General features: G+C 39.8%; 1 long non-coding RNA gene across 1 annotated transcript; it reads right to left on the reverse strand.

Annotated features, from left to right (window-relative positions):
* Nucleotides 1-6,382: 6,382 nt before the first annotated feature.
* Nucleotides 6,383-9,077, reverse strand: LOC145429328 (uncharacterized). The gene is made up of 4 exons (XR_013909562.1): nt 8,943-9,077; nt 7,956-8,205; nt 6,592-6,743; nt 6,383-6,509 (listed from the first exon to the last, which is right to left on the reverse strand). It is a non-coding gene; the product is annotated as an uncharacterized LOC145429328 (long non-coding RNA).
* Nucleotides 9,078-9,417: the final 340 nt, after the last annotated feature.

Below are 9,417 nucleotides of genomic sequence, written 5' to 3' on the forward strand. Positions count from 1 at the left end.
TCACAACAACAGTTGCCTTGAGGTGCTTTATATTGTAAGGCAGAGGCGATAAGACAATAATACACACACCTCAGAAATGCAGCAATGTTTTTACTTTTTCTTTCTTTATTTAATCTTTCTTTCTTTTTTTACCATTTCATTTTAGTGGTGGTGGTGGTTAATTTAAACTTTAACAAATTATAATTGGTAAGTCTGTTTTCAAAGTCATCTCTGAGCACTGAATACCTTGCAACGTGTAAGAGGGAAGGCAGAACTGCTCAACATGCAGCCCCAGCCATGTGCATGTGTGTGAACATTTGGTATCTCAGGGCCCCCCACAGTCTTTCACCATAGGTGTGCAGATGAAAGCTCTGTTGGTGAATGTGCATACATGCATGCACACATACTCATACAGTTAGGTGCTATTTGAAGTGGCACCCAACAGCTGAGCTGAGTTGTGGTCATAACTTCAGTTTGACATATCCTCCCATGACTGGAGCATATACGCCCACTCACTTGCCTTTCTCTATAGCTTAACATGTAGAAATCCACTATGCTTATGAAATCAGTGCCATAATATGGTTGGCTATCTGCTAAAGTGGCGTCAACCCTCATGTCATTTTTTTCTAACCTACTCTTGTGGATATATAATACAAAACCATAGAAAATATCAATTTACAGATGGGTATCATATCATTAATATAAGGAAAAGAAGTTCACCTGAAAAAAAACTGTCAGCATGACTTTTGAGGCTTAAACTGTTAAAAAAGAAAATGTGTAGATCTATAGAAAATGTTCTGTAATTAGACTGTCCTGTAATCATAAAAAAGAAAGTACGGTGCAGATATGTCAGGCCCATTCAGGCTCTTGTGATCAATTATGAATTAGCATTCTGGGTAGTTGCCAAGATTGTGGTGGTGCTAATAATTTCACCAGGCGGAGTAGTAGTGCCATGGGCTGGAACAAAATTTTACATGAGCTGCAGATTATTCTTAGACTTACTCTCATCAGTTGTAGTCATGTCTCTGTCATTTTAGTGGTCAGGTCCAGCTATTCCTATGACTGGAAATGTTTGGATGACCAATTATTTATTGACCTCTACTGGATTTGCAAGAGGTTTTTAATTTTTACTCATATAATCGATTTGTTTTATGTACGCTAATATAAGCTTAATGTGTGTCTGAAAACACGTGTTTGCGTGCACAGACTTATCTGCGATACCTCCAACAGATTTGTTATGAGCCCCATTTATTTAAGACTGTTAATTAAGATCAGTTTTTAATTAATCATGTTCCCTGAATCTGCCGATCATAAATTATTCCTGACAGATAGATGCTAGTTTTCAACGGCAGATGTTTTCTAGCTGCGTGTCAAAGATAGACTTCTTTTAGTTTCTGTGGGCTCACCTGCACATTTTGTGAATGAGATCCTGAACATTTTTCAGTAAAATTTGTCCAGCAATCCTCCTCGGTTGTGTTCAACACAGCAGACGTCTCAATTCACCACATTAAAAAATTAAAGTGTGCACAATATAAAGAACGCACCTGTACGCAACTGCGCTAAAGATGTGATTCTTTTTGGAGAACACTCTAAATAGAAATAACTTAAGAAGAAAAAAGAAAATTTCACTTACACCTTCACTTTCACATAGTGTGATCTCAAAGAACTCCTTCAATTAAAAATGAACAAGAAAAAGAAGAAGAAGCTAAACACTATTTCTTCAAACAGGACAGCCGGTGACACAAAGCAGTTTCCAGCTGTTAGTGTCTGTGTTGTGAGCAGAATCCATTTCCAAAGTCAGATATGTGTGTGAGCTGAGACCATTTAAATAACATTATTTTGAATGCTGGAAAACAAAAGGACACTTTGAGTCGATCAAACTTGAGCTGCGCAAATATGGAGATATACTCTATGTAATTAGTTTATAATGTAAATTTGGGTCAACAGGTGGATATTCTGCAGGTTCTTAGAAAGATGCACAGCTTAATGGCTGTAAAAGACATCATACAGTTTCAGATAAATGTGAGATAAGTTAATAAGCAACTACCAGATGCATTGTGGTCATTTTGTATTGAAACTCACATGGAAAATATGTGAAGATTTAAAAACATATAAAAGATATAATTACCTTGTACGTTTTATAACCCCAGTTGTGTAAAATGTAAATCAATACAGAATGTTGTAAATTTTATAAACCTATAATTTATTCACAATAGAACACAGAAAACATATCACATGTTTAAGATGAGAAAATAAAATAAAAGATCTAATTAGATTTAAATTTCATGGTGGCAAAAAAAATTGAGACAGGGTCATGTTTGCCACTGTGCAAGAATTTCTTAACTTTAAACTGAGAAGACCATTTGCTAGACTTTTAGGAGAGTAGCTGTGACACGGATCTGTAGGGGTAGACCCTGTATTTATTTGAGGGGACCCAAATGCAGACGCCTAAGGCACGAAGCACATTTAACTAATAACAAGATGGCCAAAAAAAATGAGAAACAAAGGCAAAATAACACAGAGTTAAACTAAACTAAGACCATGACAAATTGTCCCGTTCTTGTCTGGTATAGCTATTCAACAATCCGAGATGTTCTTTGTCTTATTATATATTTTTAATTACATGGTGTTGGAATGCTGATGGAAAGTCTGGACTGCAGGCAGACCATTTCAGCAGCTCCTGGTGTAATTGATGTAGTATGTGGGCTAGCATTGTCTTACAAACTAATATTTTATTTTATCTCTTTAAATTCTTAAACGGGTTGGGTCCATTGTATCTTGCTTATTTCTTAACACCTTGTGTTTCTTCAAGGTCTCTGAGATATGTTGACCAGCTTCTCCTCTGTGTTCTGAAGACAAGACTTAAGAACAGGGAGGGATCAAGCTTTGTTAGCCGTAGCTCCTGAACTGTGCAATGAGTTAACTCCCATGTTAATTAGGTGTTTACCCCACCTTACACATTTTTGAAATATGCCTTAAAACTAACTTTCTCAAATTTCAGAATTGGTTTTGTAAGAGAGCATTTCTGTGGTTTCTCTGGCAGCCACACACTTGGAAGGCATTTGTACAGCAAAGCAAATCATTTAACTATATGTAGCTAAATACATCTTATACTAAGATGCTTAAACCTTTAATGTTTTTCAGTTTTCTTTCTTTCTTTTTTACTTTTATTCCAAAAGGTTTAAAAATGCAGTGCCGGCACACATACTCACGGATGCTAGTTCTGGAACGCTGTATGTTAAAAGAAGTTCATCCAAATGTGTGTAAGACTTTGCCTTTTCCTGTGCTTCATGTGTCAGGGTGTACGCAAACTTTGTAAGTTCACTTTGTAAAAACAGCTTTGTGTGTATGTGTGTGTTTGTGTGTTCATGTGTGTGTGTGTGCGCGCGCTCTTAGGCAGCACCACTAACAGGATTAGCGTGGTCGCGGTGCATGTGTCAGACAGCACATTACGAGTAGACTTCATGCTAAGGCAAAGAACCACGCACTGAGAGAGTGAGAGCAATGAGAAGCTTCTGTGGCAGACTCTGGCTAGAGTGAATTTGCTATACTGGTTAATGAGGTTAATTCTGCTATGACCTCTATATCGCTCACAGTTGTCCTTCTTGTCACTGTTGTTAAGCATTTCTATTTAGATATGTCACACTTCATAACAGCATTAATGGCAGGCACATATTTTAGTGACCTACCTCAGCTTAAGTGAATAGAGAGGAAACACTGCTGACTCGTGGAAAGTAATTCATGTCATACTGGATACATTGTGACTGTGGGTTCATTCTGTTGCCACCCTTTGCAACTATAAAGGCTTCAACTCTTCTGGGAAGGTTTTCAAAACAAACACGTCTTTATGGACCTTGCTTTGTGCTCTGGTGCACCGCCATATTGGAACAGAAAGGGGGCTAACCCCAAACCGTTTCCACAAAGCTGGGAGCATGGAATAGTCCAGTATGTCTTAGTATGCTGGTGCTTTAAGAGTTCCTTTCACTGGAACTGAAGGGCCAAGATCCAACTCCTGAAAAGAACGCCACACAGCTGACTGTAGAATGTTTAGGAGGAACTTTCCCAAATTGAAATTTCACAGGTGCTTCCTGTCACAGTACAATGCTGGAATTCACTGAGTATTGTATTTGTAAGACATGTCATGCCAGTTTTGAGCAGCAATAGCATAGCTGCATGTGTTCACATTTATAATCTTTGTCTCTGAAACACAGTGAGCATTTTGGAGAGTGAACTCAGTTTTGATAATCAAATCAATAAGGTTTACCAGAACTTCTGTCTATAACATAGAAAACACATCTAAGATTATAAAATCACTCATACTGATTCCATGCTTTCATATCGAGCAGGTTTGATTATTGTAATGTTCTGTTCACAAGATTCCCCGGATTAACAATAGGACAACATCAGCTCATTCAAACTCCAGCAGCCAGAGTTGTTACAGGTGCACGGAAATTTGACCACCGTACGCCAGCACTGGAATCACTTACTTATCCCAGTGCAATAGGAATCCTTTTGTTAGTTCCCAAAGCTCTCAATGGTTCTGCCCCCAGTACATAAGTGACCTGCTGCTTACAACCCAGTCAGACATGCCAGGTCTTCAGGAGCTTTTATTTGTTCCCAGTATCAGACCTTAGTGTGCTGAAGGTGCACAGAGAAATACATATCACTTTTACGTTTTTGTCTTCTTTGCTAATCGCATTGAGTTTAAATATAATGAAATGTGCTACACAAATAAAACAGTCATAGATATTACTAAATAACATTTGTCTTCACTCCAATGCTGGTCACCTTGTTGAGGCTGAAAAAGAGGTACCTCTGTGGCAGAATGAGTCTGCAGTGATGGAATATAGGAAATATGTATTGCACAAATAACTCGTATGAATTCTATGAAATATTTCTATAACTAATATCCAAGTTAAATTACTATCTATTATTAATATGCATTGTCAAGGCGTGTAAGCTATGTGCTATTTAAAAGATGCGCAAGTGGGCAAATGCCCTGAAAATGTTATAGATATTTATTATATCTCTGACACAATAAATCATCACGGAAAATAAAGTACTTACTTTGTAAACAAGCATGTATATCTTGAATATTATCAGCATTAAAACAAGTTCCAATCTCCCCAATTTTTCATCCATAAATCTGAATGTATCCTATATCAAAGAAGGTTAGCCGTGCAATCTACGTTACCATGGTGATGTGTAATGCTGAATAAGTGACATAAAATAAGTGCTAAGCCCAGTTTTGGCTCACTAACCCACGTCTCCCTGAAGACGTGTGAAATGTTATTTATTTATTTGACGGCATCGATTTCTATATTTATCTGTCTTCTCTGCTGGGTTAGATGGAAAAGCCCTCAAACAAAATCAGCTCTGGGATATTATGATATTTCGCAAAGAATAATAAACTGCACAGCAGGGAGAAACATGACCTCTTATTATCGTACTGATCAGTTTAGTTGAGATCACTACATGGAAAAACAAGCAAAGAAATAAAGACTTGTGGGCTGGTTACTGCAGCTGTGTTGTGCGCCTTTCTGTCCTCCATTATAATTATTAAAGAAATTGTGGGAGGGTTTCATGCAGCATGGAGAGAATGTACAATCTACTGTGTGTGGACTGTTTGAATCCAGGCCTGAACAACACAAACAAACAATCATGTGAGATTTACAGAAATAAAACAAGCAAGCAAAACTCATAACCTCATTTATGACTTATGATGATTACTATTTGGTTACAAGTCTTGCTATGCTTTAAGATTAACTTTGGGTATCATGTGAACTACTGTACAATGTGTTGTTTATGGCTCTTCACTGTAACTGTAAAAAGTAACTCACAGCCAGCATCTCACACTGGGTCGGAGGCCAGGGACTAAAAGTATGTTTTTAAATGAGATTTAACTGCAGCGGTGAAGTGGGCTGCCCGATGTACAGTGACACGATTTTGGAGTCACAAATGCAAAAGCTCGATTCCTTCAGAGTTTGCATTGCATCTCTGAAATGCACAAAAGTATCTGGTTTGCTAATCAGAGAGAACAATGAACCTCTGCAGATACAGTAGGATCAGGAGCAAATTATTGGCATGTTTCAATTAAACTGAAGGAAATCGTGTGGTATTCTGATTTGTGAACACCTCATTACTGTCCCCAAAAGTTACTAGGTATTAAACATGAGGACAGGAGTCCTCGTGTTCTGAAAACATTCCAAAGATGCAGAGACAATTCCCTACTATCAGTAGCGGTCCACCAGCCAGCCGGGCACTTGGCCTTAAGATTTTTTTTTTCACCATACAGAGCTGTGGAAAACGTTTGGCTCACTTCTCATTTCTGTATATTCCAACAAGCCTGTGTCATGCACCGAGGCGCACGTGCACAAAAGGATCCAGAAGCAGGCTCAAGTGCTAGCAGGAAAAGACACTTTATTGTAAATAACAAAAGGCGACCCGGGAAAACCAGAGGAGCAAATAAGGAACTAAAAAACCCGGGGAAACAAATGACGCGGGGAAGCCGGAATCGGGACCGTGGGAGGCTGCAACAAAAAGGGGAGAAAATTACTAGTGAGCTGGGAAGCAGGGGAACACAACAAGACAGGATTAGAGTAGTAGGCTTACAATCGGAGTGGGGCCGTGGGGCTCGGGAGGGAAGTGGGAAAGTCCGTGAGAAGGGAATCCGTGGAGTTAGTGACGAGGCCACATGATGCACTGGGTGATCCAGTCGAGCAGGAGGACAGGCAGGTGGCAGACACTGGACGCCGGATTGAAATCTTAAACACATGAAGGCAGATTTAACGCATTTCAAATAAAACATTAGCGCAACGCTTTCACGGGAGTTTAGTTACCACAGAGAGGTGATTAACGGACTGACGTGGAGCATCCGTCAGCGCAGGGTTAAGTAGTCCTCCAGGTAATCACCCCGATGGAAAGCAGGTGTGCCGGTGATGGCCCAGCCCGGGGGTGTGGCTACCCGAGCATCACACACAGACTCCATAGACACAGGACCATGACAGCCTGACTTTCTAGTCATTTTTAAAGTGGACTTCACCAATGTTTTCTAGTCTTTCTGACCAGTTTAATCTTTCACGTTTTCCTACTTTTTCATTCGTTAAATCCTGACCATTTTTAGAGGAGTATTTTAATGTTTGTTTGTTAACCCACTCCACACTGCCCTATACATTTTGATAAAAGACACCTAACTCAAAAGATGAACCAATGCAAAGAATCAATTTTAAATTGCATCTAAATTAAATTAAATTGCATTTAAATTGCAGTGTTTTGTTACTGGCAACCTTTCACAAAAACATAATTTTGTTGTTGCAGATAGTTCAATCTAAGAACAGTGCCAAAGATAACACAGTTTAAAGTAGAATTTTAACACCAACACAAGGCCTCCCTTGCGCAAATAATCGATCGATCGACTGTCTTGTTTTCTTCATGATGAATAAGTCTCTAGAATTAGCGGGGCTTGTGGAAACACAGACCCAACACTTGCCAAGGATCGAACAGTGGTGCACCAGCGACAGGCTCATTGATGGTCACGGGGAGTGAAGGCTGGCCTGTGTGTGCAGTCTAACAGATGAGCTATCATTGCTCAAATTGTTGAACATGTTAATGCGGGTTCTCATATAAAGGTGTCAGAATACACAGTGCATTGCAGTTTGCTGCTTATGGGGTTCATTGGCACAGACCAGTCAAGGTCACCGTGTTGAGCCCTGTACACAGCTCAAAGCGCCAACAGTAGTCACCTCTGCATCAGAACAATAGAAACGTGGCCTGATCTAATAAACCGTGATTTAAAACAAATATATATATATATATATATATATATAGCGTCACGTGTCCAGATTTGTGCATGTTGCTTTACTTGGGGAAAGCCTTGCACTAGGATGCACTATGGGAAGAAGGCAAGCTGGCAGTGTGAGCCTTTGGCTCATGTTCTTCTGCCTTCCATGTGGAAATTACTTACACATAACACTTACCTAAGTACTGCTGCAGATCATGTTCATCTTGAAAATGGTATTCCCTGATGGTTATGTCCTCTTTTAGCAGGATAATGTGCTCTGCCACAAAGCCAAAATGGTTCAGGAATGATTTGAGGAGCACAACAACAAATCTGAGATGCTGACTTACCCTCCCGATTCCTGCGATATCAATATCAGTATCTATGGGTTGTGCTGGACAAAGTAATACTAACGATGTGTGACAGTGTTGCAGGAAGTCGTCCTTTCCCTGCAAATGTTCAGGACAGGAAATGAATAACATCTTCAAGACACTTGAAAATCCTGTTACTGATCCACAACAGATCAAAATAGTTGAGGAGTTTGATTTATAATGGTTTTCTCCAAAGAAAGCCAGAACAATATCAATGCCTTAGGTGGGACATTTTAAGCTGTAATTTTATTTAAGTTATTAAGACATATTATTCTATACGTGGAAGGTGAAGAATGTAACAGAATATCAGCACATCTACAATGTCAGAAAAACTATAGGTTCACAGATATGTGTCTGTACAAGGTTTAGCAACTGGTGACAAAATGTAACCAATTGCTATGGCTGGTACCAAAGCTGTCAAAATAAAGTACTACGTTACACTGAATCTGTGTACTGAGGACAAGTGGTCACTGATACCTAATTCCAATGTCTAACTGCTGTAGAAAGCCATGTATGTGCTCTGGCCTACGGCAGCTGTGCAACAACTCTCCTTTTTACTACGCACTGTACCGTTGAGCTGTGGACTGCGTTTGGGGACAGGAGTGGACAAAGCTTCTGGGGAATGATTTTGACAAAATATGAATGCTGAGCACTTTCCACTGAGGTCTGCTCAAGGAACAATGTGTGCTTCACTTCACACAGTTTCTTGTACACACAAAAATACCTCCTGCTGCTAGCACAGACAGGATTAGTACCCTCACCCCCATTTTCTCTCTTTCTTCAATCATTCTCCATCTCACTCTGTTTTTTCTCACCCAGTAACTTTGTGTCTCCCGTCTGCACAACTCGAGCTACATTCCTGCTTGCAGATTCCATTCGTCTATTCCACGCTCTCCCCTTTTTGCAATGCTCTCCCCGGGGTGCCATAGTATCTCAGTAGGGGGGGGAGCATCACCCCTGCCTTACTTCTCTCTGCAACCACACCCCCATCTTCTTCCTGCTTCCCCTCCAATCATGTCCTGCACATCCAACTTGTCCAATACCAACATTCTCCACACCTGCAGGTCATCATCAGCTTTTAGCCAATAGGAACACGGAATTTCTCTTTCACCACAGGGGGTATAAAGCTCCTCAGCAACAATGAGAAGAAAAAAGGACACTGTAGTAAAAATGGTGACCTAGTTTCCCCTTCTTTTTTCTTGCACACCCACCCTTAAATTCTGCCTTCTCTGAAAGGGAAAAAAGCTTCTTGAGAAAACACAAGTGTGATTTTCAGATCATCTCTGGGTT

Source organism: Astatotilapia calliptera, chromosome 6, assembly GCF_964374335.1.
Source record: "Astatotilapia calliptera chromosome 6, fAstCal68.1, whole genome shotgun sequence".
NCBI lineage: Eukaryota > Metazoa > Chordata > Actinopteri > Cichliformes > Cichlidae > Astatotilapia > Astatotilapia calliptera.